We start from the raw sequence: 13,260 nt of genomic DNA on the forward strand, positions 1-13,260 counted from the left end.
CTCTCCAGCCATACACCTCCTCCTACACATATTTGAATTTCCATAAAACATCAAAAATAACTCCTTTCCACTTAGCAAGATGCAACTAATCATCATGCAGATAAGGGCATTCTCATCTTCTGCTTAAAATGAGAGTTGCAAATTTCCGACACTTCCTGGATCCATCTCTGGAAGACAGCCATACTATTCACTTTCAGTTTGTCTTAATTACTTCTCAAATTCAGTCACAGTCCAACAAGAATATCCTATTCTCTGACGACTGAATTGTATTGGTAACCTCCAACAAAATATATTAAAGGTAAGTGTAAAAAGAAAAGGAAGATTAATGTACACAAATATACATATACACACACATGCATACAAACCAAGCAAAAAAAATTATATATAACTATAGCAGTCCTCAATTCTGAAACTAGATGTGCAGCCACAGTTGATACTTATGGCTTCCTTTTCCATTGCCTAATCCATGCTTTTTTTGTCTTCAGTCAAGATCCCAACTTTATTTGATTAATTACTGGTAATTAATATACTGCCTCTCAGATAATCCATTCATCTATCTTTTCCCTGATTTGTTAAACTAGAGCTGGGTGCTGTAAACATTTCCTCTTTGTCAGTTGGCACAACGTTAAGCCCATAAGCTTAATTAGTAGTGGGTGCAAGTAGACACTGCAGGATGAAGGGCCTTCTCTTTCTTGTTCCAGTGAGCTCTCTCTTGCTTGCTCCTGTGACACAGGGCATCCAGTGGTATGTGCAACATCCTGTGATTCTCACTTCCCAGCAAATGTTCATGGCAACCCTGAAAGGGGTTCCCCAGTGAGTTCTGCTGGTATCCCTGATGGCTTCCTGCTGAGTTTTACAGGCAAAATAACAGGGTAATTCCCTGTGAGTTTGAGCAGGACCTCTGTGGCAGCTTCCCAGTGAGACCCAGCAGAGCTCCAGTGGCCAGATTCCTAGTAAATTATCTCTCCACCCCAGCAGGCGACTTCCTCCTTGTCAATCTCAGTCTGCATCATCTCAATGAATTTACCCACTGTCCAGAGGACCACACTTTCTCCAATGAGATCTGAATCTCAGCCTTAAAGGGGCTCTCCTGCAAATTTATTTCTTTCATTGACACTGCCTCAGTCTTTGAGATAATGGCTGCTCTCTATATCTGCTATTTCTGCATTCTTGGAAGTTCTCTTAGCCCCTTAGTAGTTAATCTCTATGAAGGATTACTAGTTAATATACTCTTTATATTAAATTTTCCCTATTAAAACTATGGTGTGATTTCTGTTTACTGACTGGACAATGACTAACACAGAACTGGTATAAATAGCGGTCCAAAGAAATAGATGTGCAAAGATGAGATTTTTGATACTGGTTGGTTGTGTCATTAGTCTTGAGTGCAATGCTGAGCTCTTTGTAAATATGAAATAGGATGATAATAATCTATGGCATGCAGTGGGCTCACAATTAATCAATCCATGTGGTTGATTTTGATGAATTGCCTACTGAAGCAACTACCTTGGGATCCAAAGTAACTGTGGCTCTTGACCGTTATGGCAGTCAGGTGAAAACAGGCCCGTGGTGTGAATGGAATCTCCTGAGTGCACTGGGTTCTTACAAATAAAAAAACGACAAGCTCGGTTAATTTAACTCTCAGCTCAAGATATGATCTGAAAAACCACAGTGTTTCTGTGACTGCCTTAAAAGAATCTTTTTTTTTTTTTCCTTCGTAGCCACAGGGCTGATGTTACAAAAAATGAAATGCAAAATTAAATTGAGTGGATTGAATTCAGAGTCTTATTTCTTATGTGAAAGTTAGGGCAATAAATGGGAAAGAACGAGACTCTAAAATTTTAAATGGGGACATCTGTTTGGATCCAAATGAAACTAAAATCTTGAACCTCCACATCACTCTCAGCTTGTAGAAATAGGTTGCCCTCTTATGTCCAAGAATACTAACCTACCTTTTCTTGAAACCCCTGTGATATTATAACCTAGGGCAGATGTCTTGGTCTTGCAGAAGTAAGTCCATTCTCCTAAAGACCCTCCACAACTACCCCAGTTGGCACTCGAACTATAACTAAAGTAAGGCCTCAGGTTGTTCCTGAGTGGCAGGTATACACTATGATCTGGAAGAAAATAACTTACAAATTAAAAGAATTACAAGATGTGTATATGTGCATGTGTGTATGGATATATTTATATACACAGATTTACATAAATATGTGTATGTATGTATACATATGTGTGCTTTTATATTCATATTCATTACATATCAAAAGAATATAAGATGTACATATCTTCAGAAACAGTGGTAATACATATGAGAGTAGATTCTGAGAACATTGGTACAAAGAGGTAGGGATATGTGACACTAAATCAAGCCAAATTTACTAACTTGGATGTACTTACTAGAGATTACTGACTTAATGTGTTAGCTTGGACAGTTGGAACTGTCTTTGATAGCTCACTTGGTTTGATGACTAAAATTTGAACTCAGCGGAGGCCAATGTTTAATGAGGTTGGGATTTCAGAACTTTCCCAGCATGTGTGGAGGAAGAAATCCAAATGCTTCAAAAGAGAAGACTGTTGGAATGGATTCATCACATGCAACCTACACATCTAATCTAAAACTACATCTCCTAGGAGATCCAAAGACATTCCCTTCATTAAGGTGTTGAGAAGTAAACTACTGAAGGGACTCCTGCATTCTCGAAATAGTCTATACTTTCTCTCCTCTACAGGACAGATATGACTGTAGGGGATGCCATCTCTCAGAAGGGTTATCTGACGTCAATGAGGATGACGGAATCCTAGAACAGCAAAGCTGCAGGACATAACTGCCAAAGACAATATGGGAGCATTACCAAAAGAGGAAGCAGAGATGTACTGGTGATGAGAATGCCTTGGCCTAGAGGGATATCTGGTGATGGCTACTTGATCATGGTGTGCCTAGGAATAAAATAGATGAGAAGCCTACTAGAGTATTGGTTGCTCCATGTAACAGAAAAAAATCTCTCTAGACCTGAAAACTAAAGACCCTACTTAAGTTACCACAATGGAGAATCATCCACATTGGCTCCCCTACCCATGTGGCAAAGGCTTGATGGAAATACCTAGAACATAGGTCGGCTATCAAGAGAGTAATATCATACCCCCATTCAACTCACCAGTTTGGCCTGTACAGAAGTCAGATGGATCTTAGATAATTGACTGGGGACAAGGGCAAACATAATCAGATGGCAACTCCAATTGCAGCTACTATCCTATGTGTAGTATCTTGACTGGAGAAAATAACACAGTCCCTGGTATTGAGCTCTTTGATCTAGCTAACGTATTTTTCTCCGTAACAGTTTTAAAGAGCCGCTAGAGTAGTTTGCCTTTACCTAGCTAGGCCAACATTACATCTTAACCCACATGAGCGGTTTCCCAGAGAGTTCTTCCAGGATTTCAGCCAGCTTCCCAGTGAGTCTCACAGGTGCCATAATGGGTGGCTTCCCCGCAAGTTCAGCTGGCACCACAGAGGGCAGCTTCCCAGCCAGTTTCAGTAGTACCACTGCCTGCAGCTTTCCAGCATATCTCAGTAGCACCCCAAGTGTGCAGCTGCCTAGCAAGTTCCAACCTGCTTGCCAACTTGGCTTACTCCCTATATCTGTCATCTCAGTATTCCTTGGCATTCTTTTTACCCCTTACTAGTTAATATATTTTTACCAATTAATAGTGTGTTATATTTACCTGTTCAAATTACTGGCATGGTTTTCTCTTGTCGCTGAACTCTGACAGAAACAATAGTTAAGTTCTGCCGTTTGGTCTTCACTCTTCTGGGATCTCATCAGGCACCCCATCTCAACGGCATCTCCTTCAGTAAAACTGGCCTGTATAGGGGGCTGGCCCCGTGGCCGAGTGGTTAAGTTCGCGCGCTCCGCTGCAGGCGGCCCAGTGTTTCGTTGGTTCGAATCCTGGGCGCGGACATGGCACTGCTTATCAAATCACGCTGAGGCAGCGTCCCACATGCCACAACTAGAAGAACCCACAACGAAGAATACACAACTATGTACCGGGGGGCTTTGGGGAGAAAAAGGAAAAAATAAAATCTTTAAAAAAAAAAAAAAAAAAAAAACTGGCCTGTATAGGAAAGCTACACAGAGCACCTCAAGGAGGCTGTCAGTAATGTATTTCTCAGTGTCTTATTGAAGAGAGTGTCCCCTAGGACACTCCCCTGCCCATGTAATGGGCAGAGGTGTGTATGCAGTTTACATATGACATACCTATTCCAGAATCCCTATCTCCAGAAGGTTTTTTATTCCGTTTGCTACATTATGCCAGGAAAGTTCAGGCATATAATCCTCATTGGCTTAAGCCATGGCTGATTGTAAGTCTGAGTTAACCACCCAAGCTAATACATTAAATCCAGAATCTCTGATAAATGTACTCATATTAGTAAATTTAGATGAATCTTTTGCTATATTCTACCTTCTTTGGATTAATACCCTTACAATCCATCCCTATGCACATGTCCCAGATTTTTGTTGATATAAATTTTAAAAAGTCTTTCAATTCTTTTGATATATAAGTGATTTCTTCCCAGGTCAGACTCTCTACTTATCCTCCATGGGGAACTCTCATCCTACTTACTGGTCTAGTATAAACAAAAGGTGACTGGATGTGTCTGGAAGACAATGGGCATCTCCTTTCAAGCCAATTTCTCAGCTGAAGTAATTTCAAGTATAGAAAGGCTAGTCCCCTCAGACATCGAATGACAGACTCCTCAAATTATATGATTATTAGCTGTGTCTGAATCCAACCAGACATCTACAAGCCTTCTCAAAGACTTCCACTCCTTCCCATTCAACACTTTACCCTTCTCACATGAGAGACTTGGTGAGGCTATGAACTAAACTTACATTGTAATTATGTAACCTACACAACTTAATTCTCTGTTCGATTTTCAGCAGTATTGACCTTGCAGCTATAAGAAATAAACAATTTTAATGGCTGCCTTGGACATTTTCTTATTATTTGACTATCACAGAAATGAGAATTTAAAGACATGAGTTTGTCTTCTTCTTATAAGCCTACACTGTACTCAGAAGAATACGCTCCACACAACAGTATTTGTAACTGTAATTACTGTCCTAATAGTCAACTGTAGCAGCAACTTGGCTCCCAAAACACTTCAGTAGACATTATTTCAGAATCAACCACAGGTGATAATATGATTAGTCATGATGCTAATAAATAACATGGATTACTAGCATCCCATTTTTCCATTGATAAAGAGATGAGCACTACATTCAAACTCAAGGACATGGCAAAACTAAGACCAAAATTCCATCTTTGAGTGTCTGTTTCCTGGAACTCCTTCTAATGTCAATTTCAGTGTCATTCAAGGTCTCATCAAGAGGCATAAAACACTCCTCGTGGACAGAGAAAATTTTATATAAGAAATTGTTAACTAGACGTAAAATTGTTAACTAAATAATTGGAAAGTCAATAAAAGAGCACTAAGATGTGAGAGAGGCAGCAATTGAAGGAAGTAGCTATCATGCTTAGGCCTAGAGGAACAAATAGAAGAGGGCGGAATCATTAAAAAATGGAAATATGTCAGGGAGACTCTTCAGGCTTGAAACTGAAACCTCTGAGGACAGCGTTCTGCTAGGATGTTACCGATGTGCCTTGAGTCTCAGAGCAAGAGCATCGTGGAGCTGGAACCCAGGTCAGTCTCCAGGACGGGGCACAGAGTGTTGACCTGCTGGTTTTGGCATCTCAGCAGGGGGCAGGGATTGCAAAGAGACTGTTCTGCAAGTGATAGAAACACTGAAAACTGGTTTCAGCTGCTGCTCCAGGAAGAACCTGCCCCTGCTGGGCTGAAGAAGCATTAGTGAGGTAACACTCACAGGAACAGGATGTACATAGGCAGACCACAGGAAGCAAGTGGAAAGGAGAAAGTCCCTTCTTCTTCCTTCAGTCTAGCAGTGCTCTTTAATGCCCTATTGACCAAGATTGATAGGCAGCCAGCTGGCAAAGCGGAAATGTGCTTTCTACGGTCCCAACCCAAACATCACAAAGCAGAGTATAGTCTGGTGAGTCTGGAGCTGATGGGCAACCATGGAATACCCAAAACAAGCCTTACAGGATCTGATGCAGCTCTGTTTCACACCCAATATAGTGTTTCTCATAGCCCTTGTTTGAAATAAGATTTGTGTGCTTGTGGAGTGGGCTTCAGAGCTGTGTCCCTGTGCTCTGAATTAGAATGCACAAGAAAGAGTGTATTTGTGTTTTAGTTATAAATCTTTGCTTACAAGCAAACAAAACTGATTCTGGATAACTTAAGCAACAACAAAATTATTGGATAAATGTGGAATAGCGCACATAACTTGGGAAACTTAACAATCAAGATCAGACAGGCAGAAATCAAGAACCTCCTGCCAAAATCAGACGGAATACAACAGATAAAAATGGTAAACCATGATCGTTGTTTTGTGAGTTTCGCAATTATTTTATAAAGGCTGGCAAAGTTGACAATCAGAAGTTCACATTTCTTTCTTTTTTTTTGAGGAAGATCAGTGCTGAGCTAACATCTGCCGCCAATCCTCCCCTTTTTGCTGAAGAAGACTGGTTCTAAGCTAACACCCATGCCCATCTTCCTCCACCTTATATGCAGGATGCCTATGACAGCATGGCTTGTCCACACCTGTGATCAGAACCCTTGAACCACGAGGCTGCCGAAGCGGAATGTGCAAACGTGTGCGCTGTGCCACCAGGCCAGTCCCAGAAGTTCACATTTCTGTACAGCAAAAACATATTCAGGTAAAACTTCCATTTTCTTGGTACACATAATTTGTGAGAATTCATCCTAGTTTTGCAAATATATGTGTATTACACATGTCATTTACTGTAGGATTTAGTGTTGGTAAGTTTATTTTGTTAATTTTATTGACTGATATAAAGTTAGTACAGAATAATTTTTACCTCACTTAAGGGCTATTGTTAGCATGCTTGTCTCTTACCTAGTCTATTACCTAATATAATATAATTTGAAGTACCTATTATTAATCTCTTAGGATTAATTACATGTTTTTCAAGAAGAGTTTAAAAACAATGATAAAAAATAAACTAGCCTAGCATGTTTTGGGTGCTTGACCACAAATACTATTAATTTAATTTTGCAATAAAAGACATACAAGGAATTTGATACAAAAGTAGGTAGGTAATTGAAAAATATATATACAATTTTAATTTAAAAGGAATTAGACAAATATTTAACTATATTTTTGGTCAGTGAGAAATAAACTTTAATGAGGTGCTTTTGACACATCAGTCCAAAGTTGTCAGAGGATTTGAAAGCTTATTGTCTCATCTCCAAATGAAGCATAGGAGAAAGATACAGCTCAAGAAAAAGAGATAACCAGTGAATTCTTGCCCTCGTAAAAATATTAAATATTTAATTCAAAGGCCTAATTTTTAATGAGAAAATTTAAATTCACTCATTGTTCAAAGCAAGTAAGGATATACAAGGCAGTGCTAAAATCAGATCAATAGACAAACTACCATAATTTTGTCTTACTTTCACCATGCCTTTAGTTGTGTTTTACATTATCAGTTTAATTGCAAAGAGGCAGGATGGCACACCGAAATTCTACAGTGCATTTTGAGGCCAAGGAGGACGTTTCCAAAGTAGGATGATCCCTTTTCATAAAAGCTGTAATGAATATATTGGCAATAAACCACTGCCGCAAAGTTCAAAATCATCTGTGACAGTTTCAGAAGATGGTTGCTCTACTTTTTTGTATTTCATTCATAATACTGATAAGAAGTTTGCTTTAATATATTATTGCAAGTATGAGAAGAGATGTAATGGTTTTAATCCTATGAAATTCATTTTATGAAGCTAGGTATTTTTATCACATTAATGAAATCATTAATTATGTATTTCTAGAAAAAGAAGATAGGGAGGTATATAATATGGACAGTCACCTTAAGAGCAAATTTCTATGTTGGGCCACCAACCTCGATTTAACATCCCGTCTGTAAGTTCTATTTCTTAACAATAAAGGTGAAGATGAGAATAGAATTAAAGAAGAGTTGGAAAAGCAAATGAGATATTTTAAATGTGAATAAAGATATTTTTCCAGTTTGAAATTTCTCATTAAATGTGCAGTTTTTTCCTGATTTTTAAAAAATATTTTATTAAATACAAAGTGGGAACTATTTATTTCAAGTTATAAGTTTTATCATTTGTTTTATAGAATAGATTTATCAAAGACAAGGTTGGAAGCAATTTTCTAGTAGTTAAATTATACTTCATCTTTATGGAACATAATTATAGACATTTAGATATATAAGGATAGTTTCTGGTCCAAATTACTATACCATTTTTAATAAAATATGGCTTAGAGGGGTAACATGGCATAATTGTAGTCACAAGACTAGTTATTAAAAAACTGATGATAAAAACAGATAAATTTTTAATTTGTTTAAGAATTATTCTGTGTCAAACACTGTTATAGGTTTTAGGGATACAAAAAAAAACATGACTCCATTGACTGAGTTACTTCACGTCGTACTTTCTTAATGTCTAGTAAAATATTAAATAAATATATGATCAAATAATAAAACAAAATAAATACAAAAACAAAATAAAAGACAACCAATCAGATAAGTGCCATGAGAAGTGGCATTAAGTTAGCACATAGAATGGGTACCTATCTGAAACTATGGGATTGAGGAAGGATACAACAAAGGTTTCCTGAAGCAGATGACCCCCAGTACTGGGCATGAATAAGAAGACTGCATTATCCTAGAAATCAAAGAAAATTAGTTTCAAGGAGAAAAAATTTTCTTTGAAGTTCAGAAGGTAAGAGGATCCTGCCTTTGGTATTACCTACATTACATAACAGCAGGGGTCTTTGTGTGTTTTATTCATGATGTATCTAAAGGGCTTGAAATAGTCTCTGGCACATAATAGGCACAGGGGACATATTTGTTAATTGAATAAACAATTTATGAAGGAGGAATGTAAGCAGGAGTCAAACAATGAAGGGGCTTCTATGCAAGGATGACACTTCTGTAATTTATTATGAAAACAATGGGAAGTCACTGAAGGAATTGAAAAACAAAAATGGTAAGCTCAGGTTGGTAGTTTCGGAAAATTATTTTAACAGGTGGGTGGAAAATGGAATCAACGGTTAAAATGAAATAGAATAAAATGAAATGAGATGAAAATTAAATAAAGAATAAAATAAAAAGAAAATAAACACTAATTAGGATGCTATTAACATACTGAAGAACGCGATAGATAGTGGCAGTAGAATTGGAGATTAGTAAAAAAAATCACCAGATCCCCATAAAGTAGAGCCTAAATGATTTGCATTTGAGTGTATGTGGTGAGCTGGGGAAGAGATAGAAGGTTGATTTGTGGCTTGAGAAAGTAGGTGATTAATGCTGTCATTAATGAAATGGATGTGATAGGAAGAATAACCATTTTGGCAGAAAGACTGTGTATTATGTCTAGGACATGCTAAGTTTGAGAGTCTCTTTAGATACCCACATGAGAATGTCCTCGTAGACAGCTGCATATAATCATCTCTATCCCAGGAGAAATAACAGATTGGATATTTAGATTTGATGATATTAGTCTATCAATGGTTGTTGAAACCATGGGAATGGAAGATGTAGGGCTATTGCAACTTTCATCCCACCCTCCCAGCATTTCCTCTTCTTCCATTGGTAGGAAACACTCCTGCCTACAATTCAAGTTGCCAGCACACATCTCTCCCTAGCTCCTCACTGTTCAGAAGCCCAGATCTCCATTAGTCCCTGTTTAGTGTTAGGTGGGGTTGGAGTACTTACAGACTAGAATCCATAGAGGGTGTTCTATTTTGTTCTTCACTCTCCTGATGCTGGCCAAGACGGTCACACAGGCCTAAGCCATACAGTTTAGCATAAAAACTCCTGCTTGAGTAGTCACTAAGAGCTTGTGAAGATGCTAATAAATCAACATTGTAGTTACTATTATACTATCTAATATCTATACCTCACATAGGTCAAGTCACCTTCAAAGATCATGGGAGAAAAGTAAGAACACCACCAAAAACCTTACCCTAACTCCCTAACAGATGAAAGTCATCAATGAGAAAATACAGACTAGAAACATTGCATAGTGGATACAAATTCTGAGTTTTGAGTCCAAGAGACAGAAAGAGAAGGGGCGACAGATTTTGGAATGCTTAGAGCAATAGGCTCATCAATCCTTTCCCACCTGACACACAACCTGACTAACGCTATTTGCCTTGAGACCATCAAGGCAAATAAACTCATGATGTTTATCCTTTCTTATGATAGGTACCACAGAAAACTCAGATTTTCCAGGTCACTTAACATCACTTAAAATCTAAAATGGCTTATATCCATCATCTTTTTTGATCGTAAGTCACACCTCTATTGGCACCTAAAGTATGTCCATTGTCAGTCATCAGCAAAATCATCTATATCTTCAATCTCTTCCCAGAGCATGTGCTCACCTTCTTGTTCTAACTTCAATCTGACTTTCCCTTGGGGATTAGAAAAATTAAGTAAATTATGTTTGTGCACATAGCAAATAAAGGTTGAATTTGGCTTTCAGACCCAAGCTTGCTGCTTCCAGAGTGAGCCTACGACCATGCCTTACTGCCTCTTTCCTCAGGGATCATTACCCCACTCTCCAACACCATTTACTCTACCATACGTTAATAGCCTTTAAAAAAAACAAATATAAGAAAATCTAAAACTCTTCCTACTTAACTTTTATTCCAAAATACCACTCTGTCTTTCTCTTCCTTCTTCCTCTATAACCACCACAAGAATCTCAAATGTGTTATGTTTAAAACTAGGTTTCTCATATTCCCCATCATCTTTTTTTTTCTTTTTTAAAGATTGGGACCTGAGCTAACAACTGTTGCCAATCTTCTTTTGTTTTTTTTCTGTTTTTTTTCTCCCCAAATCCCCCCAGCACAGAGTTGTGTGTTTTTAGTTGTAGGTTTCTCTAGTTGTGGCACATGGGACGCCACATCAACGTGGCCTGACGAGTGGTGCCATGTCGGCACCCAGGATCTGAACCAGCGAAACCCTGGGCCGCGGGAAGCAGAGCAGGAACTTAACCACTCGGCCACAGGGCTGGCCCCTCCCACCATCTTGGTCTCAGTAATTCATCCCATGTAGTCGCTCAAGCAGAGGAATTATAAACAATTTTATTCTCCCTTCTCACTCATCTCTCCACATTAATTAAGTGGAGTCTACCTACAAAATGTTTCTTATAGCTGCACCTTATCTATTTACCCAAAGTCATTTTCTAAGTTTTGGCTCTCTGTCTTTCACACAAGTCTCTTGCAATACTTTCCCCACTCATCCTTCACATTGCCACAGTGAACCCAGTTTAAGCAATTCCTCAGATTCCATAGGGCTCTACTTTTTGCTACTGATATCCTCTGATATCACCCACATTCTCCTAGGCCACAGAGAGATTTCTATTTCTTTGAAGAAATAGTTGGAGATTCAACACCATTTTCATGAGAGACCACATTGCCATGGTGCTCCACCTGCGTGTTCAGAGTACCCAGGAAGACAGCTGTTCTCATGGTCATGGAATAGCTCAATAGTGTCTGACCTCATGCTTTATACCATCCACATCTTAAAAGAATTCCAGAGGCTTCCCCGTCACTTGTGAAGCGTGGAATGCCATGTGATATGCTTGGTGCCCACATGCATGCACTGCTCAACTGAGCAGGTTACACGATTGCCAGCTGGAGGTAAGCAGGGTGCTGCTGGCTCTTACCTTCTTGTTGATTGCCTTGTGCTCCCTGATGTGTGTTGTGGAGGCCTCTACTCCTGTCAAATGGGATCTAGCTTCCCCAGCAGCTGCCAGAAAGGACTGGATGACAACACTTGAAAGCGTATGGGAGTTAGCACCCAGTGGGTGAACTTTGAACAATAAGTTGCAGGAGACAGTAAGGAGTTGACTGATTAATTTTCTTTTTCTTTCTCCTCTCTGAGAACCTATATCAAGATTCAGTATTTTAATATATGTTTTGACATAAAATTTAAGATTTTCTTTTTTTTTTCCTAGATATAAATGTGGTCATATACTGACTAAGTCATGCTCAAGGACAGTTTCCAGGAGAGCTTCCCTCAGGAGTCCTTGCCAGGATGATACCAGAATCAAAAGCAAACTCTGAAAACTGATGCTCAGGAAAAGTAAATATGCATTATAGTTTCCTCTAGTTATACTCCAAGCAATATAAGCATAAAAAATTAATGTCTGGATGCTATAGTTTTAGGTCAGCATCACACAATGGGCTATATACATCTATCTATCTATCTATCTATATATACAATTATATATGGATATATGTATCGATATCATCTCAGAAAAGTGTCTCAAAAGACATTATTTCATAGATATGTTGCTAATCCATTTCATAGAGTTGCCATATATTGCATCTTTAGATTCCCTGTGTTTATACCATGGGGAAAGACAGCCCTGAGCATCATGAATTTTTACTGCAAAATAATTATTTGCAGATGCTGTATGTCAGATACTATTTCAAAATACAAATGCCTGAATAAGTCAGTTAAAGGAGAAAATCAATATAGATGACCAAGGTTGTATGCTTTATTTGAGACATCAAAAGTTATCCTTGAGATGTTTCTATGCAAATATGTTTCACTTGATTTTATCTTCTCTGTGTTCCAAGATCATACCACAGTTTATCACGCTAACTTGCAATTTTGCTGTTGGAGGGGTACATAGCCAGAATAATTACATTTCATAGATGATTGAATATAAAATAGTAACCTTTTCACATTAAGTGAATGTATTAAAATTGAATACTGTATGATGAAATGTGCACCATATCCACTTCAGAGAAAATTTTGAACTCACAGGCAAATCACAGATGAGAAGAAAAAACTTAATCCCAGAGCTACTTTTAGTGGAGAGGTGCCAGATGTATGGCAGTTCTTTATAATGCAAAAGGTGGAACTGGCAGTTATCCAGTGATTTGGGGGTAAAATCGACAATAATTTACATAAATACATTCAGGTAGCGGAGATGAAGTTATTTGCTATGAAGAAAGTTTTCATTTCTAAAAAGGCACTGAAGTTTCCTAAGAGGTAAAGAGGACAAAGTGCCAGCCAGAAAGAAAAACTAGCTGTATTAGAAGGCAGAGGAGGAAAAAAAAAAGTACCAGGCGACGGGAAGTTAAGTGTTATTAAGGTCTGCTATCCTTCTCTTTA

The sequence above is a fragment of the Equus caballus genome, chromosome 18 (assembly GCF_041296265.1).
Source record: "Equus caballus isolate H_3958 breed thoroughbred chromosome 18, TB-T2T, whole genome shotgun sequence".
Taxonomy (NCBI): Eukaryota; Metazoa; Chordata; class Mammalia; order Perissodactyla; family Equidae; genus Equus; species Equus caballus.